Source organism: Schistocerca serialis, chromosome 1, assembly GCF_023864345.2.
Source record: "Schistocerca serialis cubense isolate TAMUIC-IGC-003099 chromosome 1, iqSchSeri2.2, whole genome shotgun sequence".
Lineage (NCBI taxonomy): Eukaryota > Metazoa > Arthropoda > Insecta > Orthoptera > Acrididae > Schistocerca > Schistocerca serialis.
This window is the reverse complement of record NC_064638.1, coordinates 914,669,229-914,688,616: the sequence shown is the minus strand read 5'-3', so window position 1 is coordinate 914,688,616 and position 19,388 is coordinate 914,669,229. Positions and strand designations below refer to the sequence as shown.

Here is a 19,388-nt window from a genome sequence, read left to right as displayed (position 1 = left end):
CTAGCAAGGCGCCATTACCAGTTTATATTGAGATTGTAATTCATGTATAATCAAGAGCGATGTTCTCCAATTATGGATTAAAGTTAAGTATTCCAAGAGCACCCTACTTTATTTATTAGACTCAACTCCTTTAACTGTTCCAGACCTCACGCCAGTCTGCGTGAGCTTAAACGCGTGCATTTCGGCCTCCTCTAGCAACACGGTGTTGGCTCTTCAGCCAACACATCACCAAAAACTTATTTTGAACTGCTTCTTCAAATGATTGAAACCAAAATAAAAAAAAGGTACTTTCCGGAGGGAAGCTAAACCTGCTAAAGTTCGTTTGGCAGTGACGCTTTGATCTTTTGTTACAGGAACAGTTTCAAAAGCCTACATTTCCTTTTTAAAATATCCATTCAAACTATATCACTATTAGTGCCTGAAGATTTCAAAGCATTGGGTGAGGCCTTGAATGACTACATTAAGATAAAACTCATTTTTAAAATTATATTCAGTAACCAAAGTACCAATAAGTTTGAACAGGCTACCTTTCCTCTTTAAAAATCCATTCAAGTGACATTACTGATAGTGCTCAAAGTTTGCAAAGCCATCATTTGTAACACCGTAAAATTCAACCACACACTTAAAAGATAGTTGAAAATATAGGCAGTAAGTATGTGGAATAACATTTGATAATGATATAAAGGACGTTTTATTACAAAATAAAATTTAAAAAATACAAAATAAGAATCAGTCACAACATTTGGACATTAAAATGCCCTTTGTATTAAGTATGTCGGCAATGGCGTAACTTGTTTCTTAGTATGTCCTTTGCTGTTTGGCTGCTGCAGGTACTGTAAATATTGGGTATCAGATAAACTTTGATGGAGTGTTATATAATGTTTTCATTGCTTTTTGTACAAAAAATTGTCTATTGTTTGAATTATTTCCTCCCTCTCTCTCTCTCTCTCTCTCTCTCTCTCTCTTCTTCATCAAATTTTTATTTTCATTTATATTTGTTTATTTTCGTTTCTTGCCAGCAGTTGGAAATACAAGTCCACATCATCAGCTCTGGTTAGTTTCCTTCCGATTAGGATTTGAAATGGAGGCTGCTTGATCCATCTGCCTCTTTGCTTGGTCAATTTCTGGCAGTCTCTAACATCTGTATTTGACTGATGTTTCTATGGACCCATCTTCAACAGATTCAGTCTCTTCACTGTCACTCTCATTTTCATTGTCAAAGTCTGAAAGGAACATACAATGTTAGTAAATGGAAACTATATCCCATAATTAATGTGTACCAAAATCATTTTATACTATTATAGTGAAAGTACTAATCTGTTTCTGTGTTTTTCTGTTTCAAGTGCCTGCAGGCAGTGAAGAATGGCTTCTTGTAGTACAAAAATTCGAAAACACTTGGCAATTCCCAGACTGTTGGGGCTTTGGATGGCAAACATTTCAAAACACAGACTCTTATCAATTAATTATAAAGACAGTTTCAGTATATTACCCGGATTAGTTTGTTCTCGTGTTAACTTTCAGCGCGCAGATGTGTAACAGCCATTCTTTGTTATATGTACAAGTGACCAATAAATGTGTGTTCAATACTAAGTGTGTTATCTCTCAAATAATCTTCCGTGATAACCACAGTGATGACCCCGACACTGTCGACGTGTCATGCAGCATTATTTGTGCTTGTTATCGTCATTCACTCGCATCGCGTGCCAGACCGCATTGTTTATGCCACAATGGATCTACCTGTGACTCTGGGTGCAAGTGTAATGGGCATCATCAATTCTGCAGATTGCGAACTTGTGTGGGCAAGTGTACATCCTTCGAACTTGGTTAAAAGTGAACAGTTATTTACGCCCGGCTATGCTGGCGGCCACCTAACTTTACCAAGTTCAATATGGCTGCCGCCTAGTGTGGCAGCACAACAACAGCCACAACATGGACAGTGTAAGCCACCTAACCACAACATGGAGGACGTTCCAGTTAAAGACGTTGTGGTTTATCCTTCATGTACATCGTTGACTTCGAGATGGCTTGAAGCACGAGCAAATTTCCAGGACTGTGAATCGAACATTTCTATTCATGGGGTAGCACATTCTCATTTACATAGTGCCACAGCACTCCCTCCCCAGCCGCACGCCATTTCGGCGACGCTGGTCGCCTTGACTGCGCCAGTTTCTGCGACCATCGCACCGTGGTTGCACCACAGCCGCCTTCTGCTCGCTTTTGTAATGATACCAGCCGTTCTGACCACGCCAGTTACAGCGTCCACCGCCCTGTGGCACCACCATGACCACCCCCCACCCACTGTTGCAATGGCACCGGCCGTTACAACTGCACTGTATTCTTCATCTGGTTTGCCAATTGGACACACCTTGCCAGCTTATACACCCACCGCCTCCTCTGCCCCCTCCATATAATGTGCTGCATGCAGCGACCGCCCCACTCAGATGTCGGGTGATGCACCGTTCACTGTTACTGCACTTTCGGCATCGGAGGTGCCCTGCTCTGCTCGCACCGATCTCTGCCTCCTGGTGCTGACTCAACATGTATTACCAGTCAGGTTCCCTAAGCTATACGCATTGCAGAAAGACAACCCAAAAACTTGGTTCACCTTAGTGGACCACCACCTGGACATCCACGGCATTTCCGAAAACAGTGCCCGTTTTGTCTGCCTGATGAGGCATCTTACACACATACAGACCTCATCAGCGATTTGCTCCTCTCACTGTCCGCCTCGCACAAATATTCGACAGCCAAATCACTGCTTACCTAGCTCCTTTCCATTCTCTGGCATAGGTTATCCATCACCATATCCACGAGGAGCATCTTGATGACCGCATCCCTTCGTAGCTTTGGCTGTACCTACGTGCTTTAATCGACGACTATGCACTGCCTGACATCGTCCTTTGGACGCTGTAGACGGGGAAAATGCCTTTGGATCTGCAGCTTCATCTACTGTCTCGTGCCGCTACACTCTCGAGGTTCTATTACGCATGACGGATCAGGCTTACACCTTCATTCGTCACCGCCACCACCTGTCACGAACAACATCTCCACCATTCTACTCAGTTGGCACACCTGCGCCTCTGGTTCCACGCCCTGTTAGCAGAGACCGGCACTCTCGATTTGACGCCATAGCTGCTCATCAGGAGGTGCCACCCAGCGACCTACAGGATGACCTGCCAGCGAGCTCCCAACAGGTGCCGGCCTCGCCCGAGCAGCGGCCCGATCGGCTATCAACCTTGCCACCATTAGCTGCAACCCCACCTGCACCGCACTGGCCCGCCAACTGGCCTAACTGCTGTGCTGGTTCCACACTGGACGCCACCCACAACTGCCGCATGCCCTGCGCCTACCCAAACGGGACTAGTGGGCACTTTTAGATGCTATGTACCTCAACGGTGCCTATCTTACAATGCTGTACGGCCCCCCTCAGCAACGCAATGCCTGCATACCACAGATATCTCGACCGGTATCCGCTTTCTCGTCAACACTGGCGCCAATGTTAGCATCTTTCCGGCCAAGCATGCTATTGACGCGCTACCGCCCTCTACCCTCGCCTTGATCGCCAGCAACTGTTCTCCCATTGCTGTCCACAGCTCCATCAAGATGTCATTTCACGTTTCACTGGTTCACACCTTCCCTTGGACCTTCCACACTGCTGACTTTGGTGACCCTGTGATAGGGTTGGACTAACATTACGAACTTTCACCAGACCTGCAGGCCACCATGCTCTGCCATACATCCGGCTCTACAGTTCCGTGCACACCTGAGTTCAGCACCGCTCCGTTCTCTGCCTCCTTGGCTATGCTTTCCAAATGTGCTTCCCTGGTAGAGCGCATAACCACACAACTCTCTGCTCTGTCATATTTGCGCTCCCAGATCGACAAACTCCGCACCCAGAATGACGACTTATGCACCCGCACCGCCTCTGCCTCTGCCAAACTATCACATGCATGGCGTACCATACATCGCCTATCTTCAGCCCTGCAGTGAGGCAACTCAGCAACGCCTCTACAGAGTTTTCTCACCAACCTGCTCAAGTGTCGAATATCCCACCGCCTGCTGTTTTTCTCGAGCGTCACAGACTAATTCCCAAGATGTACCTGCATGCACCTCTCCAGATTCTTCGCGCTGCTTCACTCCTGCATCGAGCCTTCCGTCGCCGACTACAGCCGACGCCCCACCTACATCACCCCAGTACATCAAGGTCAGTGAACCGATGTTGCCTGTGGACACCTTCTTGGCCCCTCATGCCAAACTCCCTACCGCGATTACTGGCCATCAGAAATGGCACTTGTCATGAGATTTCCATCACCGATGTCCCACCTGTTTATTATAAGGCCAGGTGCCTCAACGCTTCCAAACTTCTGCATGCCAAGGAGATCATTCAGGACCTGTTGGCTTCAGGCATCCCCCACCCCTCTGATAGCAACAGGTCTTCCCCTATTCACCTTGTTCCCAAAAACACATGTGTGGGGAATACAGATCCCTTAATGCCCACACCATTATCGATGATTACCCCTATGCCACAAATCCAAGATTTCACACAGGTGCTTCGTGGTTCTACCTTTTTCTCCGTCTTAGATTGTTGCAGAGCTTATCACCAGATTCCTATGCACCCACCGCATATTCCGAAACTGGCCATCATCACACCCTTCGGGCGATTTGAATACTATTACATGCCTTATGGATCGAAAAATGCTTCACAGACATGGCAGCGGTTCATTGATTCCATTTTGCTCCCTCTGCCTTTTGCTTACACTTACTTAGACGCTATCCTTATCTTTTCCTCCTCTGCTGAGGAGTATCAGGTTCACCTCACTTCAGTCCATTCAGCCCTCGCTGCCAACGGTTGCCAACGGCATGGTGACCAACCATGATAAATCTCAACTATGTCCCACATCCGTTACCTTCCTCGGCCATTCCGTCTCTGCCGACAGCCTCCAACTAACGAGTTATCGTGTCGAAATAATATTTAAGCTTCCTCTCCCTGAGGACAATGATCAGCTCTGTTGTTTTCTGGGTATGGCATACTTTTACCACCATGATTTTCCTCAAGCTGCCTCCGTCCAAATGGCCCTCACTGACGCTCTCTCCAGCAAGAACACCACTGGAAAACGAAAGTTGGGCTGGACCCAACTTACGTTCGATGCTTTTGGAACCTTAAAACTGCCCTATCCAAAGCCATCACACTTGCCCACCCTGACCCAGAGGCCCGTGTCTCGATCACGACTGACGCCAGTGATTCAACTGTCGGCGCTGTTTTACAGCAGCACACCACCAGCTGCACCCAGCCCCTCCGCTTCTTTTCCAAGAAACTGACTAAGAGCCAGCGCAAGTTGTCGGCATTTTACCGTGAGCTGCTCACAGTGGACGAGGCGATTAAACATTTCCATAGTGACCTCGAGGGGCCGGCCGGTGTGGCCGAGCGGTTCTAGGCGCTTCAGTCTGGAACCGCGCGACCGTTACGGTCGCAGGTTCGAATCCTGCCTCGGGCATGGCTGTGTATGATGTCCTTAGGTTAGTTAGGTTTAAGTAGTTCTAAGTTCTAGGGGACTTATGCCCTCAGATGTTAAGTCCCATAGTGCTCAGAGCCATTTGAATCATTTTTTTGACCTCAAGGGGCGCCCCTTCACGATCTATACCGATCACAAGCCTCTCGTTGACGCTGTTCGTAATCCAGCTAAAGACCTTCCACCCAGGCGTTTCTGCCATATAGACTACATCTGTCAAAACTCTTCCAACGTATGCTATATCCGTGGCACGGAGAACATTGCGGCAGACTGCCTTTCCTGCATCTAAGTGCTAACCACCCCACTGAATCTGGAGGAGCTGGCCCGACTACACGCCGACGACGACGAAATACAGCGGCTAAGATCAGACAGCGGCTCATCGCTCACTGTCCAGCCCCATATACTACCAGGTTCGGCAGTCCCTGTCCTTTGTGCACTTCTACAGGCACACTTCACCCTCTGGTCCCCACTACCCTTCGTCATAGTGTCTTTACTGCCTTGCATGGCTTAGCTCACCCTGGGACACAAGCCACAATGCAGCTGTTTACAGAGCGCTTTGTCTGGCCTGCTGTAAAGCACAACTGTCACATTCTGGCACATCCGTCACACTTGGAGCCATGTGTGCTTTCCGTGCCCATGCAGCAAGGTCGGCAGACATGCCCAACTTCCTTTGGACAAGTATGACATCCCGAAGGGGCGTTTCTGGCACGTCCGTATCAACGCCGTTGGTCCCCTTCCTCCATCCGAGGGCTACAGATGTATCTTATTGGTCATTCACCGTGTGACCTGCTGGATCAAGGCGGTACCCCTTACTGACATCAGGTCTGAGACCATCGTCCATTCCTTCATCTTGGCGTGGGTTGCTCGCCTCCACTGTCCCCAACGCTCACCACCAACCAGGAACGCCAATTTGAGTCCACCCTCTTTGCATGACTCTGCGAACTCTGCAGCGTCACCAAGTTTCATCCCACAGCTTACCACCTGCAGGCGAACGGCCTCATCGAGCAGTGTCACTGCACACTCAATGCCGCCCTAATGTGCTACGGAGGCATATGGTTGGAGGCTCTCCCATGGGTCCTGCTGGGTATTCGCTTGGCTTATAAAGATCTTATCGTCTCCTTCTCCCCACCGAGTTCGTCGAGGTTCCGAGGAACTCCCCACCCTGGTCGAGCATGTCTGCACACACAACGTGCTCCTCCGCACCCCCCCTGCCCCAGGCCCACACCACCCCCCTTGTGTTCATCCACGAAGACCTAGCTACATGCGACTTTGTTCTGCTGCAGGACAACACTGTGCTTGCAGAACTTCAGCTGCCCTAATCAGGCACTCACCGTGTGCTACGTTGCAGTACCAACACATTCATCATCCATCTCCAGGGATGGCCCCACACAGTCTAAATTAAAACACTTAAACTGCTGGCCGGTGTGGCCGAGCGGTTCTAGGCGCTTCAGTCTGGAACCGCGCGACCGCTACGCTCGCAGGTTCGAATCCTGCCTCGGGCATGGAGGTGTGTGATGTCCTTAGGTTAGTTAGGTTTAAGTAGTTCTAAGTTCTAGGGGACTGATGACCTCAAGTGTTAAGTCCCATAGTGCTCAGAGCCATTTGAACCATTTTTGGACCACTTAAACTGGCGGGGATCCCTCAATGACGACCTTCCTCCCGATGCAGCTGTCCTGCTTTTGGCCAATTCATCTCTGCCAGACGTCACCTCTCACGTGTAGCCGTTGGAACAACCACTGGGCTACAGCACCGCCGACTCTGCCACTCCCTCTTCCTACGCTGGCTGCTGCCTACAACCGCCACATTGGCACCAAGATTACGAATTCATCTCTTGAGCCTTTTCTCCGCTGTGCTTTGAGGCATCTCTGGCGCAGACTGTCCTACCTTTGGCAACTTCCTTCTTTGGACTAGTTTGTTCTTGTGTAACAGCCATTCTTTGTTATATGTACGAGTGACCAATAAATGTGTATTCAATATTAAGTAATATTGTGTTATCTCTCAACTAATCTTCCATGATAACCACAAGCAGTTATCACGAGCCAGTGTTGTAATTGAATGTACATTTGATATAATGACAAATGTTTCCAGAGTTTTTCAGAAACTAATGTTGTTGTAACTAGAAGAAGCAATACTTGTGACACTTACACGTGTAATATTGAGCAACTTTTTAAAGAAAAGCAGAGCTTTCTCATAATATGTACATGCCTGAAGACGCAATACAACGTATGTTACAGGAAAATCGAACTTCACTACTACCACTAACTCATACACCAAGACAGCCAACGGAAATTGTGAGAGAAATACATGAAGTATTTGCAGGTTTCATTTATTCGGCCAGATCTTCAGTACAAAAATATGTACAAGTGCTTACTTCATAAATAAAAGATCAAATACAAAAAGCTTTATTTCAATACATATACCACTGCATTTATTGTGTCGGTATCTTTCTTGCTATAATCTGTGCCGAGAAAACTGCCCATTAGTTCATATGCGAGCCATGTGCTTTTGTAGACTTCAAACGCTAATGCCCCTGAACTAATGGGTTTTTTCGTCTTCTTTCGTCGTCTTTTTTTTTTTTTAATGTGTTGCTATGTATCAGCATTGTCATTTGTGCTTTATGGTTCCCTGACATTGAATTCCACAAATGAATTTGTTGTTGATAAAGTTCCAGTAACTCCAGAACTTGAGGAGTGCTCCATTTTTCACACAGAGACATGCCGAAAGAAATACTGAAATAATTACAGCGAAGAACGAGCGAACAAACTCAGTTACCGATGAAGGACAAACGAACAAACAACCGAGTTGACGAAGACAGAAAACAATGTTGGCGCCAATGTGTAGTCGGCGTATCGATATTGTCCTAACGTCCTTCGATGTTTGGTCGAAATACTGACAAGCAACTGAGTCGTACCAACATTAGTGCCAACGATGGTACCAAAGCTCAGTATGTGGACACGCGTGCGCGAGTGCGGTGTAGCCTAGGCGTTATCCCCAGTCTTACGCATCCCAGCCCGTCACGCCCACAGAATTGGAGAGGTTGCCTGCTCCGTGGTACGTACTACTACTCTACATACGATCCTCGGGTGAGATTCCACCCAACACTGTTACACATGTGACAGTAGCTCAGGTGGGTTTCTACCCAAGCTTGTTAATATCGTTAATTTTTCATTCTATTTTAGGTTATACCAAAATGGCCCACAGAACTGTGTTCACCACCCCTTAAGAGGTTTAAGAGAAGTTGCAAAGGCAAATGGGGATAGACTCTCATAATGGCGATGAAGGAAATTTTGATGAATCTTGCCCAGAGACATGGGACGGCGTATTATCTGATGATGAGACCACCGACGATGAATTCGAATCGAGGAGGGATTCCTTTAAGAAGGACGACAGCTACCCGAAGACAACGACGAAGCAACTAGATATTTTACTGTCTGGAAAGATTTAGAATCAATATGCACAAACACACCTTTAAAGTCTAAATTCCCGAAAACGCCTACAAAAATATAGTGTCACACCTTCCCTAGCGTGCGGGTATCTCTGAAAACATAACGGATAAAGGAAAACTATTTTCGTTGTTTGTAAATGAAGAAATGATTGATATGTTGGTGAATTACACAAATCAGGAAATCGAAAAAAAAGACAGGCTATTCAATTCCGTCCAGCTGTATACCGCACCTACAGACAAACCTGAGATGAAAGTGCGTCGTGGGTTACTATAAGGGAGCGGATACACGAAGAATTCCCATTTGAACATCGAGAAAATGTTTTCAAAGATTCACGGACATCCGATTCTCCGATTTACAATATTTAAGAACCGGTTTGAATTTCTTATCGGTGCCCTTAGATTCGACGACAAGAAAACACGAGATCAAAGGAAACAAAACAATAATTTTGCGGCCTTACGAGAGTTGTGGACTCTTTTTACCACTCAGTGTAACGGCCATTATAGTCCATCTGAATATTTCACTGTAGATGAAACGTTACTTAGCTTTGTTCTTTCAAAATGTTTACGCAAAAAAAGATAAACCAACTGGAAAATATGACTTGAAAATTGTCAGCATACGTGTATGTGACGCAAAAGTACTTCATTTTTTGAATGGAATTGCTTACGCTGGGAAGAAAATAAAGAATAAAGAACCAGTAAGCCTTTCCATGCCGACGAGATATGTTAAGCAACACAAACAGAAATATCACATCAGACAACTGGTTCACATTACGCGAACTGGTCAACGTATTGACTAAAATGAAACTGACACTGGTCGGCAAGTTAAGCAGAAATTAATTGTAAATACCACAGGGAATGTTCAGCTCCAGGAACGCACCTCCTACCTATGTCGTTTTCTGTACGACGCTGATTGAAAGCTCATTTCTTTTACACCAAAGAAATACTAAAATTTTGTTATTTTATCACCCATACCTGATCCACCTGGAACAGATGCGCACTCGCAAACACGTGAACAAATGGAATTCTACAATATGATAAAATGCGGAGTGGACGCTTTCAAGCAACTGTGTCATGATAAGAGCACCAAACTTAAGACTGGAAGATGGCCACTCTGGTATTTATACGGAGTTCTGCTTGCTGCTAGTGTGAACGCATTTGTACTTTCAAAAATGAATCGCGTCTACACACAACGTTTCTACAGAAGGAAACGTGGCCGATTGTTTTAAGACTTTTCGTTGATTCAACGGAACGACTTATAAAGAAGAGAGTTTATAATTCTCATCTACCAAGAGAACTTCGACCTTCTGTCAAGAGCTATCTCGGCGAAGAAGAGGGTGAACCGGAATATGGGAAGTTGCCTAAGAAAACCTCGTCGATGTGACATTTGCAATGAAAACAAGTGTAATAATGGTAGAAAAGGTTCTTCCTTTTGTACAAAATGCGACAGATGTTTGTGTGGTGAACATACGAATCTGGCGTATTCCAACTGTTTCGGCGTCTAGCAAAGTAATAATAATACTTACTTTGTTTTTGTCATTTTTGAATTATTTTATAATAAATTGTATACCTTGTTAGACCATAGTGATGAAAGTACCTAGTTGTCTATGATTTTACATTAGTGAAATAATACGCGTAAGACAAGAATTTTGGGCATATAGTCTGGTGCAACCTATTTCAATAAAATGTTTATTTTTTAATCTTCCTTTTCCTGAAGTATATCAACAATCAATTATGGTACATTTAATTATGCTTAAAATACAAATGCTTTTCACTGAGTGGTATTCCACTCGACCTTGTTGTTAATGGTCTTCCAATAATCCTTGTGGATCTCCCGTTCCTCAAGACAGACAATGTCCCTCAGCCACGCACGACGGTGGTCGCTGAAGCACGCCCAGAGTTTATGGCAACAGAGGACTGTGGCGCTGGCCAGCCCTCAGTTTGGGAATTCTGGGCCCGCCAGGTCCGTCGCTTTGGCTGTGACTGGCTGGTCCCCTGAGGAGAGGAACAACACAGTCAGGGAACGCACATAGGGAAGTAGTATTGCAAAGGCTCAAGGACCAGTGTTTGCCACACACGAGCTGGCAAAATAGTTGTGTGAGCACTAGTCAGAAAACGAAGAGAGAACAGAGATTACTATACAGTGAATGACGATGTAACTGTTTCCCATGTAGAGATAGAAATAACTGAATTCTGTTAAAAACAGAAAGTCTCCAGAGAAAATTAAGATCCCCAATGAATTACTGAAGCGTGGAGGATATGCACTAATTGAACAACTAACCAAGATGGTTAACAGTGGTGTAACTGGTAATAAAGTTTCAAATGTATGAAGACCTAGTGTTACAATTCTCATATACGGGAAAGGAGATAAGAAAGATCCATTCAACGACAGAGGAATAAATCTACTGACTTCAGTCTTTAAACTCGTAACAAAAGTAATAGCAATAAAAATGAAAATCATTACAACTCCTGCAGAGGAGCAGTATGTCTTAGACTCGGTAGGTCGTACACAGATGCAATATACATACAAAGTGTACAGCTTTGCTTCCGCCGTTTTTTCCCCAACATTTGAGTCTTTAATGAAACAAATTGGTTACACATATATCATTCAAAGTATTCTCCATCGCTGGCCATTACTTTCTCCCATCTTTCGGGCAGTCTACGTATCCCGCGTCGAGAAAATTTTTCATCTTCTGAAGCGATCCACGAATCGATCCAATTTGTGACTTCTTCATGAGATCGGAAGTGTTGGTCAGTCAGGCCGTGCGCCATTGATCTAAACAGGCGATAGTCAGGGGGAACAATATCTGGAGAATACGACGGGTGGGGTAGGACTTGCCATTTTAACGTTTCCAAATACATTTTGATCTCTTTTGTGACGTGGGGTCGAGCGTTGTCGTGCTGCAAAATCACTTTACCGTACCTCTCGCTGTAATGTGGCCGTTTGTCTTTTAATGCTCTGCTCAAACGCATTAATTGCATTCGATAACGAGTACCTGTGATTGTTTAACTTGGTTTTAAAACCTCATAGTACACGACGCCGAGCTGGTCCCACCACATGCAGAGCATGCTTTTGGAGTCGCGAATATTCGGTTTGGCCGCCGACATGGAAGCATGGCCGGGACATCCCCAGGATTTTTTGCATTTAGGGTTACCGTAATGAACCCATTTTTCGTCCCCGGTCACAATACGATGAAGAAATCCCTTCCGTTTTTGCCTCTGAAGCAACTGTTCACAAACACACAAACGCCTTTCAACGTCTCTTGGTTTCAGCTCACACGGGATCCAAGCTCCTTTCTGAATCATGCCCTTAACCTTGAGACGTTATGAAATGGCTTGCTGTGTCACTCCCACTAATCGTACCAATTCCTCTTGAGTTTGACGCGAGTCTTCACTCAGTAATGTCTGCAATTCTGCATCTTCGAAAACATTCTCTCTTCCACCACTATGCCGGGCTATGACGTTAAAATCACCGTTTTTGAAGCGTTGAAACCACTCACGACACGTTCTTTCACTAACAGCGTCCTTACCATTCGTATTTGAGAGTATTCGATGAGACTCAGCCGCTGTTTTCTTCATATTGAAACAAAACAGTAACACCTCTCGCAAATGACGAGAATTAGGCTGGTAAACTGACATTTTCAACCAAGAACAACTTTATGATGCAGGCACGAATCGACTAATGTTTGAATGAGGTTATGTTGACCGAGGTCCAAGCTGCCTGACGTTTGCAATCTGTTTCTTTTGACCGCTACTTACTGTTGTCGCCACTTATCGGCAAACGGCGGAAGCAAAGTTGTACAGCTTGCACTTAGACAGGTTGTAGAGAAGCCCATTCAATAAAACAGATTAGTTTTATTTATTTACAAAAGGATCCCGATAAGATTCATTTAATAGATGTGGTAAAACTGCTCTACAGATGGGGGATTCCTTCCAGCTTAATAAAAACAATAGAAGACATTTATTCCACCAACTAAATCCAGCAGATTTGTTTATAAATAAGCCATCTGCTAGCAGTCACGATTTTGTTTATTTACTTTTCGCACGACTCGTTTCGGGAAATGATTCCCATTTTCAAGTGCGTTTTTGTGTGCATTATGCCATTTCTATTGATGTTGTCAATGTGTGAGAGTCTGCTTCATTTCGTTGACTTTTACTGCAATATATATTTTTAGTTGGTTATCGATTCTTTTGGTAAAGATAGCGGCGAAATGTAGAAGAACTTGTACTACAGTTTTCTAATGGTCAATTTGAGCAGAGTCTCTCACACACTAAACACCACACACAACTTATGAACACTTTAAACATCGAAAATATCTTTCATAAACAAAGAAGTTACAAAGATGTTCTTACAAGTAGTCCACAGAGATAACAGATTATGATTTGCTTTTGTACAGATGTTATTTATCTTAATAATTTGGCTCACAATTTACTTATACAATTTAAGTATACTATCGAAACAGCTGAATAAAGTTACTGATTCACTTCCCACTTTTTCGTTTAATATTTTATCTTCGTATTTTCTGTAATGTGAATATATCCCCAGTTCTTCCAAATACATTTAAAATGGATATGCTAGAAGAACTGGAGATATATACATTTAAAATGGATTTCCTAGAAGAACTGGAGAAACATCCACTTAAAATGGATCTGCTAGACGAACTGGAGATATATTCACATTATAGAAAATATGAAGTTAAAAAATTAAACGATAAATCGGAAAGTGAATCAGTAAATTTCTGAAGCTGTTTCGATAGTATACTTAAATAAAAATAATAACACATAGAAATAAGCACAATTGTAAAATCGATATAAGTAAATTATGAGCCAAATTATTAAGATAAATAACCTGTGTTCAAAACCATATCACAAACTGTGGAAGACTTATAATGTTATCTCTATGGACTACCTGTAAGAACATCTTTGTAACTTCTTTATGAAAGATATTTTCGATATTTAAAGTATACAAGAAGTTGTGTGTGATGTTTAGTGTGTGAGAGACTCTGCACAAATGGACCATTAGAAAACTGTAAGTACAAATTCTTCTACATGTCGCCTCTAGCTTCACCAAAAGAATCGATAACCAACTAAAAATTCACGTTCTTCTTATATATTGCGGTAAAAATCAACGAAATGAAGCAGAGTCTCACACATTGACAACTTCAATAGAAATGGCACAATATACACAAAAACACACTAGCAAGAAGAGGAGGAAGAAGACGAAGAAGTAGAGGAAGAGCACACGTGTGCATGTGATGTAAATATTACGCATGTTTAAAAATGTATTTAATGAACCATGACGTTGTACTGAATGATCAGGCGATTTACCATTTATTTGTGAAAAATTCTGTAGTTGTATTTCTGTGGAGAATTATACAGTCACAAACATTTCTGCATTCGATTTCTTTCCAACTCGAAACTTGTGCAACTAGAAATCTATTATATATACATTTCTGAATAATTGTAGACAGTAGCATTTCTATTTAAGAGTATGTGAAGAGAATATCAAGCAATCAATATTTCACATGAGCAACACGAAGCTGACTCATTGCCTATACTTGCACTGAATGAAGCAAAGAACTTAAAGCATTTCACCTGGAATACACTAACTCAATTCTTGAGTACCTCAAGAACTGAAGAATGCCGTAACAAATTTAAATACCATATCACAACATTACTATCATTTCGTAATTTAGTGGAAATGAATGACAAACGCGTCGATTAACCTGCCGTAAATATCTTCACACTTCTGACAAGTCATACCATGCTGGAGGGCTGTAAGTAATGAGTGTAACACCTCTTGCCTCTGTACAACACGATGCTGCGTCACTCCTTACGGCCTAATAATAAAGTATGTCTCTAAAAAGGAATGTGAGGCACTGCAAAAATTTTTATTTCGGAAAATATTTTATTTGAGAAAGTATTGATACATCGAAGGAATGCCCATAGATAAGAACTGTAGATAAAGCTTGTGACACATTTAAACAAATCATCATTTGCAATGTGTGAACTGTTGCTTTAGATAACACTTCTCTTCCTCTCTTCCTCTTTAATGGAACACTAATTTATTAAAAAGATACCCATAAAAATGAATACATGAGTGTTAAAACGAGGCTGAAGCTGGTGATTGTTTCTGTGTATCATGAAACTGCAGTTTCAGAGTACTGAAAATCTATTTATATTTCTTACATGTGTAGTATTTGCAATTAAAAAACCGAAGAAACATAACAAAGCAATAAGGATCAAAACAGCTATGAGATATTTCGGTACTGTGTTATAAAGTAAAGATAATTTAAAAAGTGGGGAAACAAAGATCGATGTCGGTCACGGCCACTCCACTCACGATGCAAAAAGAAGCTGTTTTCCGCCAAACAGGTTCCCAGCAGCATCAATAAAAACACTCCGGCGACTTTCCTACACGCATTCTTGAAGAGACTTCAGGAATTGTGCAGGTGGTTGTTACCACATTGCAACGCACTAGCGTTCAGAACTCGACAAACTGAGTGATAATAGCAGGTAAGAGAACAGCGTCACTACATCTGCTGGACGCAGTGTAATGCAACTTATATAAGCAGCAATGCTGTTGTACTGTAGATCAGCTGCAGGACTGACACTAGAAAATGCCATTAAAGTGGAAGCAGCACCTCGTTGACTTGTTTCTTCACAGTCTGCATGCCCTCACGCAAGATAGGAGGCGATGAAATCGTAACTACAACTAAATCTTGTCGCACACTGAGTGTTACCCTGGAAATTCGGATTCATATAATCAGTATCGAATCTTGCCCCACTTTGGGAGGTGGTGCCGTGGTTAAATTGGACTCGCTTTCTCGAGGATTAGGGTTCAAACCCCTGTCAAATCGTTCAGAATTAGATTTGCCGCGGTTTCTTTAAATCGCGTAAGCCAATTGCTGGGATGGGACCCTTGAAAAGGACACTGTCCACATTCTTCTCCTGTCCGAGTTTGTGTCCCACCTAGAATGACCTTGCAATCAAACTGACGTTTAATTAAAAACTTACTTCCCTCCGTTTGATGGGTCTTCATATACAGTAAATGTAATGTTGTGTTGGAAATCTCCAGAAAAAACAAGGCGTAATTAATTTGCGTCAAAGTGGGCCCTTACTACAGCATCGGGACTGCACACGATGTTGGGGAAGTAGTTGTTACAATCAAGAGCGCTGGAAGTTAAGAAGCCTGTTCAGAGTTCTAGATATTTGCGGATGTGGCGCTACCGTTGGTTACTGCAGAATACTACGAGTATGTTTCGCCTCGTAAATCGATGTAGGTCTAAGTGCATATTGCTGCAGTGACTGTGTCAAAGTGATACCTGCCTAGGCATTATTACGTAATTAGGTAATAACACGTTACAAAATGAGCCAACGTTATGGTTCTCTAGCTCAGACAACAAGACCCTTTTCAGACTGGTATGAACTATCAATTTACACATTGCCACACATTTGGGTAATGCTAGATAATGGCCTTCGAACATCTTGTCGAGACACTTCCACGACGCCTTACTATTCTTTTCTGTCATTATTTTATGTTCCTTTAATTTGACTGAAATAATAGTTCAAAATAGTTTTCGTAAAAAGCATTTAGTAATATTTCTGAGGCGGTGTTACGGTATGGGGGTGTTCAAATCTCGGTCCGACCATGCTGATTGTACGTTTTCCGCCTGTTCTCCAAATGACTTCAGTAACAGAACGGTTCCTTCAACAAGACCGTTTAGTTTTCTGTCCCTCTCGTCTGCAACTACAAGCTTAATGACGTTGATGTTCGTGGAACATTACACTTGGTTGTTTACGGCTATGGTTATCGGAGAATTCAGTGGCAAACAACGTTCCTCCAGTCACAAAAATACCCTTTATGAGGTTCTTTAATTTTTACAAGCATATTAGTAACTAATGTATTTATAACGTTAACTATCAAAATAATTTAAATCTAAATTTATATATGAGAGGAAAGTAGATTAAAATATAAGTAATAACTAGAATAAGTAGCTACCTTTGCGTAACATATGATTTAAGAGAAATTCTTTTTAAGTTGAGGGTGACATTTATTTATTGTGGAGAAGTAGTACATATGTTTAAAATGAGTTTGCTGTAATGCCAAACGTGAACCAAACAACATAATTTTTCTCAGTGGAATGCAGTTACGGCTCTCTTTAAAAGGAAATTCTGTCATACATCTGCCCCAGCTTCTAAAACGTATCCACGACAGTCAAATGACGAATCTTCCTAGTCAGAGCGTCACTTGGTTTACAGCGTGATGGGATAAGTTAACGTCTGCGCCTGTTGATATCATTTCGCATCTGTCCACTGTATCGAATGAAAATGTTATGCAAATTCATACAATTTTTTCTATCTTGCGGCGGATTCAAACCGACTAAATAAATTGTGTCGGTACAGCACCCGCGTTTAGAACACTTAACAGAGACGAAAGAATTTACAGCTGTCAATCGTCTGAGGTAAACAAAGAACGAACTGTTTATGTTTGGGTGGATTTGCTCAAAGGCGCTCCCACATTTAGTCATTATCGCAAGTTGGCACCATCTGAGATCATGTACCGAACAGAAATAACAATGAATGCGGACTCAGTGCTTATTTGTTTCGAGTGATGGGGGCATCGAGATTTTAAAGGGAGGCGGGAAGGAATAACACATATTTGGCAGCATATTGAAATCGGACGAATGCTCATGCAACGCTGAAGTAGCGTAACATTACTATGAGTAATCAGGATGTCGATGTGTCACTACGAGCGGACTAATTCCCGCGTATTCTGTCGAACTAAAGCATCCAGTTTCACTATGTTAACCGATATTAGATTAAGGCAAACACAGCAACAGATACCCTCAGATATTAATTTTGTAAGAGTTATGAGTAGATTGGATTTATGGAGAATCGTCAGGAAGAATCAGCGCTAAAATAAATGCGATTCTGACGCACTGAAAAATGAAGATATGCGTTCGAAGTTCTCTGAAGCTGTAGATACGACAATATGAACAGCAAAGTACATAGTTCGTCTGAGGAGGAATGGCAGTCTCTAAAATTTATAATCGAAAACGTTGGACAGACGTACAATAAAGATGACTGAAGAAATTGTGCCAAAGTAAATATTTCGAAATATCGACGAAAGAATGAAATACAAAAATGTCGAGGAAAAGACAGACGCTTATAGATGCTGTGCACAGCATATAAATTGGTAGGTTGCTCTGCAACTAAAATGATCTGAACATGTTCGAAATTTGAAAGAAACCAATAATCATTATAACAACGATTGAGAGGATATATCGCAATTAAAAAAATTAGAATACTAGAAAAGAAAGGAATACAGGAAGATATCGCTTAGAAATGAAAACAGTAGGAAATTCAAGGAATCTAAGATGCAGTATTACAGAAGTGGAAATAACTCCTAAAAATTTAAAAGCAAGTTTGTCACCTCTAAGAGTGTAAAAGTAATTCCAGTGGTAAACGGAAGTGAGAGAGCGTGTGAGGAGGAGACTGGAGTTTAACGCCTTGTCGAGACGTGGTCATTAGAGACGGCGCAAAAGTTCACATTGAGAAAGACATTGGGCGTGCCCTTGCAAAGGAACCATCCCGGATTTCACACTAAGGGTCTTAGGCAAACGACAGGAAGCCAAAATCTACGTAGTCAGGCAGTGATTTGAACCGCCAACTTCCTGAATCAGGGTCTAATATTGTAACGAATAAAATAACTTCAGGCTATTCTACATGTTCTTCTTACTATATGCGTCTGCGTTTGCCCCATGCAATGTGATAGATAATGAAGGATTGGTCAAATGTGCTATCAGTCGGCTACGTCGCTCGGTACAAGCTGGCACGGATCCAGGGCTCGGTTCTCAGAAGACACAGTTTCTCACCCTATCCCTCCTTCCTCCCCCCCCCCCCTCCCCCCGTCCATCCAAATCACGCACCCAAAATATAATTCGCTGCCACCCCACATTTGCTGTGCCGGACGAGCTTAGGGGGTAGTAATAACAGTAAAATATATAGCATGTTGTTGTCAGTGTGAAGACTGGTTTGATTCAGCTCTCAACGCTTATCTATCCTGTGCAAGCCTCTTCATTTACGAATAGCTACTGCAAGCTGCGTTCAATTGAGCCTGCTTGCTGTATTCAAGCCGTGGTCTCTCTCTACAGCTGTTAGCCTACTACATATCCTTCCATTACCAAATTGACGATCCCTTGCTTCAGTTTGTCTTATACATCTGTCTATTTACATCCACATAGATACTCCGCAATCTACCATATGGCTCGTGGCGGAGGCCTCCTTATGAGCCCTCACTTCTCGTATCTTCGAGGTCCTTAAGCGCAATGTACGTAGGATGCAGTAGAATCGTTCTGCAGTCAGTTTCAAATGCCGAAGCCCTAAAACTTGTCTGTAGTGTTCCTCGAGAAGGATGTCGCCTTCCCCCCTGG

At 43.0% G+C, this 19,388-nt stretch overlaps 1 long non-coding RNA gene across 1 annotated transcript in view; it reads right to left on the bottom strand.

The window, feature by feature from the left end:
• Window positions 1–738: 738 nt before the first annotated feature.
• LOC126412176 (uncharacterized) overlaps window positions 739–19,388 on the bottom strand; it is a 115,468-nt gene continuing 96,818 nt past the window's right edge. Inside the window, exons 2-3 of the long non-coding RNA XR_007575236.1 lie at window positions 10,748–10,947; window positions 739–1,223 (exon numbers count right to left, since the gene is read on the bottom strand). This is a non-coding gene — a long non-coding RNA (uncharacterized LOC126412176). The remainder of the gene's footprint in view (window positions 1,224–10,747; window positions 10,948–19,388) is intronic.